Source organism: Schistocerca cancellata, chromosome 10, assembly GCF_023864275.1.
Source record: "Schistocerca cancellata isolate TAMUIC-IGC-003103 chromosome 10, iqSchCanc2.1, whole genome shotgun sequence".
NCBI classification, from domain to species: domain Eukaryota; kingdom Metazoa; phylum Arthropoda; class Insecta; order Orthoptera; family Acrididae; genus Schistocerca; species Schistocerca cancellata.
This window is the reverse complement of record NC_064635.1, coordinates 200,000,621-200,014,877: the sequence shown is the minus strand read 5'-3', so window position 1 is coordinate 200,014,877 and position 14,257 is coordinate 200,000,621. Positions and strand designations below refer to the sequence as shown.

The 14,257-nt window shown below is 41.1% G+C and overlaps 1 protein-coding gene across 1 annotated transcript in view; it reads right to left on the bottom strand.

The window, feature by feature from the left end:
* LOC126106617 (speckle-type POZ protein-like B) overlaps positions 1-13,486 on the bottom strand; it is a 74,101-nt gene extending 60,615 nt beyond the window's left edge. The window contains exon 1 of the mRNA XM_049912967.1: positions 13,428-13,486. The gene's annotated coding sequence lies outside the window, so the exon portion shown is untranslated. The remainder of the gene's footprint in view (positions 1-13,427) is intronic.
* Between the last annotated feature and the right edge of the window lie 771 nt (positions 13,487-14,257).

Here is a 14,257-nt window from a genome sequence, read left to right as displayed (position 1 = left end):
TAGCTTTTGAAATGATTGTTGAGGTAGTCCAAGACTAACCGTATTTTACTGAATATCGATTTGCTTCAGAAAGAAAGCTCACTATTAACTTCAGTCACTAAATTAACTTTCGATTTTCCGGTTTTATTAATTCTTTTGCTAAATTAAGTCAGAGTGTAGCGAAATTTATTACTTCTGACAAACTTTCAGTTTTCACACTACACGTGTCAACCTTCAGTTGCCACGCTTCTAGTGCTAATTATATGTGTAATAACCTTTCTTTTTCAGTTACTATAGTAATTGTCCTTAGGACTGGCGACCATAATTTCCCACAAATCTCAAATATCTAATTACCGCTAGTTAATTGTTAACGTAATGGCCACACATTTACTTTCTTTATTAACTTTACCCCCTTTCAAAATTAATTTCCACCAGTTTCATTTGCATTTTTCCTTTCATTTAGATGTAACCCTTTCCTCCCTCTTTACCGACAGATTAACTTCGGTGACGATTGCTTTTTCCCAAATTTCCATTAGGTACACGCGGTTTAATTTTTCGCTGTCATTAAGGTCGAAAAGTGAGGGGGAGGTTACAGCCTCCCAGATCATCTCTACGTTCATAGTCCTGCCTCCCTCTCCAGTGTCGTTCACAGCCTCACTACACGACAACAGTGCAGCATTTTGGAGAGGGGGGGGGGGGAGGAATATGCTGGCATAAGCTGTCGTCCACACACCAGGTAGCAAAGAGATTTCAAGAAGATTGATAGCAGGCACTGAAGCAAGCGACATTATCGGGACAGAGACCAAAGACAAACTCGCAAGAAACGTGCTGCCAACACCCTCTCGGCTGCCAGTATTTAAATCGTTGCCACGGACCAGAGGCCCCAGCCAGTCATCCAGCCCAGCCCAGTGGGAATCGCTGTCACAGCGTAGCCTCTAGCTCAGTCAGTCAGCACCTAGCATCAGAGTAGTGTACATAACAGGACTTGTACTTCACCAGCAATGAGGCTAATGTGGGTTATTAAGGAAGAGCTTGTGTCACAACACCTGGACTATCTTAAGTAGCTCCATGTTTGAGTTAATAAAGAAACCTGTTAATACATGCGAGCAGTTGTGTTATAGAAAGAGGATACCAGCTACCACCAACATTCTGTCCTTGCTCCCCATTGTACAAGCCTACAGTGAAAACGAGACGTCACAAAAGATTCAGTAGTAAAAACATCCATTCCAGTGCTAGCTGTACAATGGTTCAGCTCGTACTTTATGTCAGTGTAGGCTGAAATTCTACTGCGCTTAAGTCAATCTCAAGTGTTAACCCACTATCAATTGTCCTTCAAGTGTTTTCTCAGTCGCAATGGAATGGGGGATCACCTGTTTACCTCAGAGATAAGAGACTGATAACTAAGATAAATTATTCAAGTTAGGTCTCATACTCTAACTTTTATCAGCTTTAAAACCAGTTCTTCGAATACATCACATCAGAGTAATAGTTTGTGGCTTTCGGAGAATATCAAAGAAGAGCTTTTCTTATACAATATATTATTTCAAGCGGTTGTTCAAACATGTGGGCGCTCCAAAGAGTACAGGGTTATTACAAATGATTGAAGCGATTTCACAGTTCTACAATAACTTTATTATTTGAGATATTTTCACAATGCTTTGCACACACATACAAAAACTCAAAAAGTTTTTTTAGGCATTCACAAATGTTCGATATGTGCCCCTTTAGTGATTCGGCAGACATCAAGCCGATAATCAAGTTCCTCCCACACTCGGCGCAGCATGTCCCCATCAATGAGTTCGAAAGCATCGTTGATGCGAGCTCGCAGTTCTGGCACGTTTCTTGGTAGAGGAGGTTTAAACACTGAATCTTTCACATAACCCCACAGAAAGAAATCGCATGGGTTTAAGTCGGGAGAGCGTGGAGGCCAGGACATGAATTGCTGATCATGATCTCCACCACGACCGATCCATCGGTTTTCCAATCTCCTGTTTAAGCAATGCCGAACATCATGATGGAAGTGCGGTGGAGCACCATCCTGTTGAAAGATGAAGTCGGCGCTGTCGGTCTCTAGTTGTGGCACGAGCCAATTTTCCGCGGGCTACGCGTGAAACTTGCCCGCACGCGTTCAACCGTTTCTTCGCTCACTGCAGGGCGACCCGTTGATTTCCCCTTACAGAGGCATCCAGAAGCTTTAAACTGCGCATACCATCGCCGAATGGAGTTAGCAGTTGGTGGATCTTTGTTGAACTTGGTCCTGAAGTGTCGTTGCACTGTTATGACTGACTGATGTGAGTGCATTTCAAGCACGACATACGCTTTCTCGGCTCCTGTCGCCATTTTGTCTCACTGCGCTCTCGAGTGCTCTGACAGCAGAAACCTGAAGTGCGGCTTCAGCCGAACAAAACTTTATGAGTTTTTCTACGTATCTGTAGTGTGTTGTGACCATATGTCAATGAATGGAGCTACAGTGAATTTATGAAATCGCTTCAATCATTTGTAATAGCCCTGTACATTTGTGAGGCTCCCATTACTGCAGTTAAGTTGCACTGAGTTGACAACTGGTGGTATTGAGATATGCACATATACTGACGACAGTATCGTGTACACAAGGTATACAAGTGCAGTGCGTTGGCGGAACTGTCATTTGCACTCAGATGATTCATGTGAAAAGGTTTCCGACGTGATTATGGCCGCACGACGGGAATTAACAGACGTTGAAAGCACAATGGTAGTTGGAACTGCAAGCAGGGGCATTCCATTTCTGAAATCGTTAGGAAATTCAGTATTGCGACATCCACAGTGTCAATAGTGTTTCGAGAATACCGAATTTCAGGCATTACGTCTCAGCACAAACAACGTAGTGGCCGACGGCCTTCACTGAACTACGGCGTTTGCGTAGAGGTGTCAGTGTTAATGGACAAGCAACAATGCATCCGTTAGGACAGTGCGGAGAAATCTGGGCGTAAATGAGCTATGGCAGCCGATGACCGACGTTAGTGCCTCTTCAAAAAGCACGACATCATTTGCAGTGCCTCTCCTAGGGCTCGCGACCGTATCGGTTGGACCATACGTCTATGGTCCAAAAGTGTGCCGTGGTCAGATTAGACCCGATTTCAGTTTGTAGGAGCTGATGGTGGGGTTCGAGTGTGGCGCAGACCCTATGAAGACATGGAACCGAGTCGTCAACAACGCACTGTGCAACTGGTGCTGGCTCCGTAATGGTGCGCGCTGTGTTTACATGGAATGGACTGGGTCCTCTGGTCCAACAGAACCGATCAGTGAACGAAAATGGCTATGTTCTTCTACTTGGAGACCATCTTATGCCAAAAAAACGATGGAATTTTTATGGAAGACAGTGCTTCGTGGTGATGGGCCGTAACTGTTGTGATTAGTCTGAAGAACATTCTGGACAATTTGAGTGAATGACTTGGCCACCCACATCGCCCAATATGAATCCCATCGAACATTTATGGGACATAATCAAGAGGTCGGTTCGTGCACAAAATCCTGCACCAGCAACACTATGGACGGATATAGAGGCAACAGGCGCAGTATTTGATGCTGTGGACTTTCAGCAGCTTCTTGAGTCAATGCCACGTCCAGTTGCTGCATTGTGCCGGGCAAAATGAGGTGCGACACAATGTTAGGAGGTATCCCATGACTTTTGTTACCTAAGTGTAATTGCTCCTTCTAAGTAATTTATTTATTACACTAATTTGATTTTTATTATTCTAGTCATATACATAGAGGTATTTAAATATTTGGCAGCATTTTTAAGGGGCTCCGGAACGCCCTATACTTGCAATGTTAAAATAACGCTTATAAATTACATCTTTCCTCACAAAGTATTTGAGGTAGGAAGTTGAACTTTTTACAGATTATTTATTGGAATATGGGCTACAACTTAACACAGGGATTTTACAAAATTTTATTTCAGTTATTAAAGATGATTTTTTTTTTCAATTGTAATGAAAATTCACAACATTTTTTTGCAATTTTTTATTTATATATTCAAAAATATACAGTTTTTTGGAAAAAGGCTGTGTTAAATTATGCAGAAGGTACTGTGTAACGTTTACTGAAAGTTTGAAACAAATATGTTTGGAAGATCCTTAGAAAACATGTAATTAGTATGAGAAAATAAAAGTTTTGGGAATCGAGCGACAAAGATTGGATTAACTTTTTAGTGCATTCCAGGTCCATAGGATGGATTATCATCATCCTCTGCAAACTCCTCCTCCAGCTTCCTCTTGTTCCTCCTCCTGTTTACTCTTGCTTGTATTTCTAGACTCTTTACAGCCCTGTCTGCAGCCCGAAGGCGTTCCTTGTCTAAAGCAAGCATCGCTCGTACCATGTTAGAACCTATCTTCATTCCCATATTTCTAAATACCTTGCACCTTACAATGTTGCCATCATAGAAAGTCGCAACAACAACTTTACTTTTACTCATTATTATACTTCAACAAAACAGAGACTCAAGAAACAGAATTAATTACGAATATTTTCGAGATAACGACAGAGTAAATAAACATGAAACAATCGAAAATCACACCAGCGATATATATTGAACCATCACAGATTAGCCACAACACATACTTTATCTCAGTACCTGATGAACACGGACGTTAATAATAACACCATTTGACAGCAGTTTAACAGCGCCACAGTGGGTCACGCCCATGTAGAACACATTTCAAAAAAAATTTAAAAATAGTTGTAGTCTTCGGAATTGAATAAATTATATATCTATTAAAAGGTAATAGTCTGCAGACTCAGAAAACGCAAAAAAGTAAAAATTGAACTTTTCATGATTTTGAGCCTTTCCGGAGCCCCTTAACGAGCAGAATAGAATGGAAATTGAGATTAAAGCAAGGATCGCGGTGGTAAATAGAGAATAGTTTTGGCTATAGAATGTGCTGTGAAGTATAGCAGTTGTGAGAAGTCTTAAATAAATCAGACTATACCAGAGCAATGTCTTAAAGTCAGACTATACCAGAGTGTAATTCTCCTGGTAACCTATGTGGGTCTGAAACATCTACATTAAGCAAGACAGATGAACAAAACACTCATAGTCTTCCAGAGAAATGCATTAAGAAAAATAATTTCCCCCAATAGGGACTGCTAGTCAGAGTATATTAAGCAACCAGGAATTGGTAGATATCCACAGACTCATTTTGGCAGTAGGATGAAGAAAAGAATGTTTATGTGGGCAGGACACCTAATTAGATTACAGTACGCTTGTTCGCCCACTGCTTGAATACTGCTCAGCACTGTGGGATCCGTACCAGATAGGGTTGATAGAAGAGATAGAGAAGATCCAACGGAGAGCAGCGCGCTTCGTTACAGGATCATTTAGTAATCGCGAAAGCGTTACGGAGATGATAGATAAACTCCAGTGGAAGACTCTGCACGAGAGACGCTCAGTAGCTCGGTACGGGCTTTTATTGAAGTTTCGAGAACATACCTTCACCGAGGAGTCGAGCAGTATATTGCTCCCTCTTACGTATATCTCGCGAAGAGACCATGAGGATAAAATCAGAGAGATCAGAGCCCACACAGAAGCATACCGACAATCCTCCTTTCCACGAACAATACGAGACTGGAATAGAAGGGAGAACCGATAGGGGTACTCAAGGTACCCTCCGCCACATACCGTCAGGTGGCTTGCGGAGTACGGATGTAGATGTAGATGTAGAGTTATGGTCGGACAGGAGCATACTCAGAATCCTTGGAGAGAAGAAGGTGCCAAGGAAGGCCGCAAACACGATTGACAGATGATATCAACAGGGATATGGAGGCGATGTGTCTGAGGAAAGGAGAGTGGACCACGAAAGTCAGGAACAGAAACGATTGGTGGAGAGACGGTATAGAACATATGTGGTCTCCCAGGCCAAAGCGCCAATTAAGAAGAAGAAGTCACATTCAGGGTCTTAGGGGATTATGTGCAAATATTGCGACCACTGGTGTCTTAACAGGTACCAACGTCCGTGTGTTGGTTATTTTTATCTGCATCTCACAGTCCTCCCTGAAACATGTAACGTAATTTACTACCCAATGTTTTCTGCACAGTTGCAATTACGCTATTAAGCAGGCTACGCCTGTCAGTATAGATAACCGTTTTTCGGCCTTGTGTCTGCACTTCAGCAACTGACCTGCTGCCCTACGGAAAATAAGCATTATTGGCTCTTGCCACATGTACTTGCAGGTACTAACCAGTCTAAAAACATACTACTCCTAATAGCTACAAACATTAGTCTGTAAATGAAGTAAATACTGATGTAGTATTGTTCAGTACACTGTTCTCAGTCACCAATAACAATACCTTCACTTATACCCCTAACACCGTGCATGTTAGTGACACATTGTCATAGAAGACGTCACATTGTTGTTGTGAAGTAATTTACTTTTTTCCTTAGTTCTGTCAGAACTTCAGTAGTTACCCAATCTACACATTTCAAAAGCTTCTATTCTCTTTTTGTCTGAACTGCTTAGCATCTATGTTTCACTTCTGTACAGGGCTACACTCCAGACGAATACCTCGAGAACAGCCTTCCTAACAGTTAAATTCATCATGTTTAATTCTATAGGTAAACAGTTGTGCCCAGCAAGTGTATTCGTTTCAATTAGTAAAGAGTACAGCAATCAGTCGCAATTATGTTTATTCCACATCTAGAATTCGGTCACTGTGTGGCCATTTTCAGTGCAGTAAATGTAAGTTAAAACAATAAAAACACTTGTATACACACATAGTCCCAAATGGACTATTCATGTCAGAAGCTGAGTTCACACTCAAGGACAGTATAAGCTGTCGTTCAAGTGTTTTTCTCGGTCGAAGTGGAATGGCTGATTATTGTCGGGGACTACCCACTATACTCGCCGATAAGCAGTTGATAAGCAAGATAAACGAGTATTCGCAGATTAGCGTTAACTCTCATACAGGAAGTTCCGTCAGGTTTCGTAGCTCGTTCTTTGAAATAAGAGCAGAATGGTCTCCTACGACTTTCAGAGAACATAAAAGAAAAATCTGTCTAACGAATTGAATACATTGTATGGTTTCCTGTAAGTTTTGATTGTGAGCCCTATCCTTCCTATTGCACTTGAATTGCGTACCTGCTTCTCTCTGTTGCTTTATTTATTACGTTTGTTTAATTTATGTTAAAACCACCATCTGTATCAGTGAAACAATATCATATAGCACATCATAACATGCAGAGAATTGAAACGAAACGAGCAGATGCGCAAAACTATAGACCTATATCTCTGACGTCGATCTGTTGTAGAATTTTAGAACATGTTTTTTGCTCGAGTATCATGTCGTTTTTGGAAACCCAGAATCTACTATGTAGGAATCAACATGGATTCCGGAAACAGCGATCGTGTGAGACCTAACTCGCCTTATTTGTTCATGAGACCCAGAAAATATTAGATACAGGCTCCCAGGTAGATGCTATTTTTCTTAACTTCCGGAGGGCGTTCGATACAGTTCCGCACTGTCGCCTGATAAACAAAGTAAGAGCCTACGGAATATCAGACCAGCTGTGTGGCTGGATTGAAGAGTTTTTAGCAAACAGAACACAGCATGTTGTTATCAATGGAGAGACGTCTACAGACGTTAAAGTGACCTCTGGCGTGCCACAGGGGAGTGTTGTGGGACCATTGCTTTTCACAATATATATAAATGACCTAGTAGATAGTGTCGGAAGTTCCATGCGGCTTTCCGCGGATGATGCTGTAGTATACAGAGAAGTTGCAGCATTAGAAAATTGTAGCGAAATGCAGGAAGATCTGCAGCGGATAGGCACTTGGTGCAGGGAGTGGCAACTGACCCTTAACATAGACAAATGTAATGTACTGCGAATATATAGAAAGAAGGATCCTTTATTGTATGATTATATGATAGCGGAACAAACACTGGTAGCAGTTACTTCTGTAAAATATCTGGGAGTATGCGTGCGGAACGATTTGAAGTGGAATGATCATATAAAATTAATTGTTGGTAAGGCGGGTACCGGGTTGAGATTCATTGGGAGAGTCCTTAGAAAATGTAGTCCATCAACAAAGGAGGTGGCTTACAAAACACTCGTTCGACCTATACTTGAGTATTGCTCATCAGTGTGGGATCCGTACCAGATCGGGTTGACGGAGGAGATAGAGAAGATCCAAAGAAGAGCGGCGCGTTTCGTCACAGGGTTATTTGGTAACCGTGATAGCGTTACGGAGATGTTTAGCAAACTCAAGTGGCAGACTCTGCAAGAGAGGCGCTCTGCATCGCGGTGTAGCTTGCTCGCCAGGTTTCGAGAGGGTGCGTTTCTGGATGAGGTATCGAATATATTGCTTCCCTCTACTTATACCTTCCGAGGAGATCACGAATGTAAAATTAGAGAGATTAGAGCACGCACAGAGGCTTTCAGACAGTCGTTCTTCCCGCGAACCATACGCGACTGGAACAGGAAAGGGAGGTAATGAAAGTGGCACATAAAGTGCCCTCCGCCACACACCGTTGGGTGGCTTGCGGAGTATAAATGTAGATGTAGAACAATAAAATTAAGATATACGAAATGGCAAAATGAAAGAAACACGTAAAACAGCAGTAGTTACAGAACTAATAGTAACACTCGTCATAGAACTGTTAATAGAAGGCAGTTAATCATGTTGTTTTACCAGTCTCAATCGTGAGGAACGAAAGGGCTAAGAACACTGCAGAAATGCTGAAAAGTGATTATAGCCATACATCGCGAACAAGAGATACAGGAGACCAGTGAATTGATCTGTCACCTGTCATCACATTGCATAGTAATTACATGTGGTGTCCCACAAGAGTCCATCATGAAGCCATTGCTTTCTCTTGTGAACACTAATGACCTCTCATCTGTGACATTGCCAGACGCTGAACTTGTTTTGTTTGCAGACGATAGAAGCTTTGCAATGAAAAGCTGCTTGAGCATGGTTTTAGAAATGACTGGTAGTGACACTTTCATGGTCATTAATAAACGGCTTAAAGCAAAGTCACTGACATTAAATATTGAAGAGACTCATTACATGCGGTTCAGAACACGTAAGACATTTCCACCCAGCAAACGAAGAAAATGTGGGGAAGCGTAGATAGAAGAGGTTAGGAACTAAATTCCTGGAATTAAGACTTCTTAATAAATACAGTTGAAAAGAGCATACTACAGAACTGCAGAAACGCGTAAACAAGTCCTTAGCTGCAGTGCGGATGTTATCGGACATAGGTGACATAAAAATAAAAGAATTCGCTTAACTTGCTTACTTTCTTCCCATAATATCACGCGGTATCACATTATGGAATAACTCTGTAAGTCAAACAAAAGTTTTCAGAATCCTAAAGCGTGTAATATGCACTGTCTGCTTTGTGAATTCACGAACATCTTGACGAAGCCTCCTCAAGAAAATGGGTATATTAGCTAGTGTTTATCAGTGTACTTAGTCCTTAATGAAATTTGTTGTAAATAACATAAACTATTTACAGCAAATAAACCAGTTCACAAAATCAATACTAGCAACAAGGCACTTACTGTAGTCAAGAAAAGGAGTCCACAGCTCAGCAACACACATTTTCAAGAACTTGCCAGCGACCAGAAACAGTTAAGCTACAAACAAGATTTAGTATACGAGCAACCTGAAAAACTTTGTTGTGACAAAATCCATCTACTCCAAACGAATTTCTAAACATAAGCATGTATTGAATGTGCTACTTCTACTACTACTACCATTATTATTATTTTGTATCCTTTTATTAATATCATATAATGTTTTAAAAATGTGACGTTTTCAACATCCACACGGATCTCCTTAATATGGATCCATGGAACGAAGAGTTGATCGAATCTCTCTTGTCAGTGAGATCACAGTTCGTATGAATTGACGGAAAGTCATCGAGTAAAACAGAAGCGATTTCCGGCGTTCCCCATGATAGTGTTATAGGCTCTTTGCTGTCCCTTATCAATACAAGCAATTTGGGAGACAATCTGAGCAGCCTTCTTGTTTGCAGATGATGCTGTATACTACACAGATAGTTCACACAGTTTCATCGAGAATTCGGCGAGATTTCATTGTAATAAAAAGATATACGATATTTTATGACGATGTAGATACAAAACACAAGCATAAATAATATCTAAAGAAGGCTCTGAAGGAATAAATCTTATATTACAGTATATTCAAATACTAAAACTATACGAATGTATAAGCCAAAATCAGGAAAGAAACCTCCACAGTAATACCGGCAAGTTTCCAGCATCCCATAACCCACAAACATGCAGCCTCTCATTCCATGCTGCACTATCTACCATCTATAAAACAAACAACATCAGATTTTGAAAAATTAATTGAAAATATAGAAATGGCACACAACAATCGTTGTAGTCCTACACCAACTGACAATATACTCGACAAAAAGAAGAGACAGAAGATAACAGCAAAAAAATGGCTCTGAGCACTATGGGACTTAACATCTGAGATCATCAGTCCCCTAGAACTTAGAACTACTTAAACCTAACCTAACCTAAGGAGAGCACACACATGCATGCCCGAAGCAGGACTCGAACCTGCGACCGTAGCGGTCACGCGGTTCCAGACTGAAGCGCCTAGAACCGCACGGCCACACCGGCCGGCGGATAACAGCACTCCTTTATCCACCTCAGACGTCACAAAACCACACTGATAAAAAATAGGCCACCACATTATATATGGTTAGGACTTCACAGATTCTTGCCAGGAAACTAAAACTCGGGAAATATACTCCAACTTTTTGCACTAAGAATACTTTTTCCCACCTGCGCTCAACAGAAGAGATAAGATCCCATCCTTAGGACAGAGTGGAATTTATAGAATTTCCTGCAATCTGTATAGCAAATTGTATCTAGATCAGTCAGATAGGGCTGTAACTACTATAATGACTGAACATGAAATGGGTTGGAGACTGAAACAGAAAGATTCCACCTTTGCTAAACTAAATCTAAATGAATGTCATTCATATGATGTGAAATGTAATGTTCTCCATAAAGGAACTAAAAGCAGAAACTAACTTTACTTAAAATTCTAGCCATTTATCAATAGCAACCAAAGAATCCTGACCTGGTCCTTAATGACCAACACAGTTGCATTATTCACTCTTATTTAAGTAAGAGCCACCACTTGCGATTTCTCTGACCAGTAGATAATAAGCTTGTTGTAACTGTTTCCCCACATTCCATCCACTTCTTCCCCTCCCACCCCTCCCCTTTCTTTGGTCGGTTCGCTATATTTACCAACTCGTCCATATGATACAGTATCTTCTGCCACTATTCACTTATAGAACATTTTTGGCTTGCACAGTCATATAGTTTTAATATTTGAATATACTATAATACAAGATTTATTTGTTTTGAGCCTCTTTATGTGTTACGTTATGTTTGTGTTTCGTTTCGATATCGCCATAACATATCATATATCATTGTGTTGGAATCTTTGAATAGCTATGAATTCTCGCTGAAGTTGTGTAGACTATTTATTTAGTATTAAGGTATCAGACGATGGCCGAAGGAGCGGAAAGCGGGTTCATAATGTACTGATAAATAAACATTGTTGTGGAACATTAATAATGTGTATTCAAGTTATTAATATTAAACGTTTATTACTATCCAGGAAATATATACTATAATGCAAGAGGGTAGAAAATTGCATTGAATTGTCCAGAAAAAGAAAATTAAAATCTTCAGAGCAGACGGTGTCTTAGCCATTACATTATTCAGACAAAATATGTTAAGTCCAACAGATATTTCATGGTACACTGTTTGACAAAACATACATAATTATAAATATCTTAAGACACGCAAACAAAACAAAAATGAACGTTCTCCATAATGTCCTTTTGATATGCGCTGTTCCGAATTATTTTAATTTATGCAGCAGAACTGATGTGTAGATTAGTTGTGCTGATAACTGTATCAGCAGTAGTCTGGAAGTCTCTAAAGTCCTATTCCTCCACTCTGAGTGCGTTGAATGGTAAAGAAGGGCGCGATGAAGTAATTACTTCTTATAAATCATCGTAACACTTAACTACCTTCTTGCACAAGACAGGAAACTGAGGTCTGAAACCAGATGCTTATGGTGTATGTACTCAAACCAGGCATGCATATGTACAGGGCTATTACAAATGATTGAAGCGATTTCATAAATTCACTGTAGCTCCATTCATTGACATATGGTCATGACACACTACAGATACGTAGAAAAACTCATAAAGTTTTGTTCGGCTGAAGCCGCACTTCAGGTTTCTGCCGCCAGAGCGCTCGAGAGCGCAGTGAGACAAAATGGCGACAGGAGCCGAGAAAGCGTATGTCGTGCTTGAAATGCACTCACACCAGTCAGTCATAACAGTGCAACGACACTTCAGGACGAAGTTCAACAAAGATCCATCAACTGCTAACTCCATTCGGCGATGATATGCGCAGTTTAAAGCTTCTGGATGCCTCTGTAAGGGGAAATCAACGGGTCGGCCTGCAGTGAGCGAAGAAACGGTTGAACGCGTGCGGGCAAGTTTCACGCGTAGCCCGCGGAAGTCGACGAATAAAGCAAGCAAGGAGCTAAACGTACCACAGCCGACGGTTTGGAAAATCTTACGGGAAAGGCTAAAGCAGAAGCCTTACCGTTTACTATTGCTACAAGCCCTGAAAAAGTCAAACGCTTTGAATTTTCGGCGCGGTTGCAACAGCTCATGGAAGAGGATGCGTTCAGTGCGAAACTTGTTTTCAGTGATGAAGTGATGGGGTTATGTGAAAGATTCAGTGTTTAAAGCTCCTCTACCAAGAAACGTGCCAGAACTGCGAACTCGCATCAACGATGCTTTCGAACTCATTGATGGGGACATGCTGTGCCGAGTGTGGGAGGAATTGATTATCGGGTTGATGTCTGCCGAATCACTAAAGGGGCACATATCGAACATTTGTGAATGCCTAAAAAAACTTTTTGAGTTTTTGTATGTGTGTGTAAAGCATTGTGAAAAGATCTCAAATAATAAAGTTATTGTAGAGCTGTGAAATCGCTTCAATCATTTGTAATAACCCTGTATATATGCAAGTGTTACTTCCAGAAAACGACGAACAATACGGCAAATATTACGCTCTAGCGTTAAACTGACGGAATTTAGCGCTGGTTGCCAAGCAAATTAAAAATAAATAAAACAGTGGAGCTAGCACCACTGTCTTCTATTCGTCACTCTTAAGATTTGTTATCTTCGCCATAGGATGAAGCCCTTTAGTGTAATATACTCGCATGGATGTAGCACCTATACAGCGAATAATATAACTTTCGAGAAAAAACGCTACTTCGCACGTTCAGAATGTTAGATCATGACACGTACTTGCAGCCGTTCACACATGCGATGTAAACAGTGTGCCCTTTCTGAGACAAGCACTATAAAATCCTAGGCACGTTCACCTTACCACGTTCTTCAGCGGGCCGTCTTCCAAGCGCTTACGCCAACTGCTGCTTACTGTTGCACTTTAAAGTACAGTAAATGTTCCCACATGCAGTATCTGGCTCGCTAGCTTATCTGGATGCTTACGCAGTTTCGTCACCTCTTCACATCTTGTCATATCGCACATCCCGTTCCTGTTCTCTCTTGTATACTCGCCTACGAGGCATTTAAAGGCGTGTATCAGTCAGCCTACAGGAAAATTAAAGAGACCTTTGGAGAGAAGAGAACCACTTGTATGAATATCAAGAGCTCAGATGGCAACCCAGTTCTAAGCAAAGAAGGGAAGGCAGAAACGTGGAAGGAGTATATAGAGGGTTTATACAAGGGCGATGTACTTGAGGACAATATTATGGAAATGGAAGAGGATGTAGATGAAGACGAAATGGGAGATAAGATACTGCGTGAAGAGTTTGACAGAGCACTGAAAGACCTGAGTCCAAACAAGGCCCCGGGAGTAGACAACATTCCATTTGAACTACAGATGGCCTCGGGAGAGCCAGTCATGACAAAACTCTACCATCTGGTGAGCAAGATGTATGAGACAGGCGAAATACCCTCAGACTTCAAGAAGAATATAATAATTCCAATCCCAAAGAAAGCAGGTGTTGACAGACGTGAAAATTACCGAACAATCAGTTTAATAAGTCACAGCTGCAAAATACTAACGCGAATTCTTTACAGACGAGTGGAAAAACTGGTAGAAGCCGACCTCGGGGAAGATCAGTTTGGATTCCGTAGAAATGTGTGAACACGTGAGGCAATACTGACCTTACGACTTATCTTAGAAGAAAGATT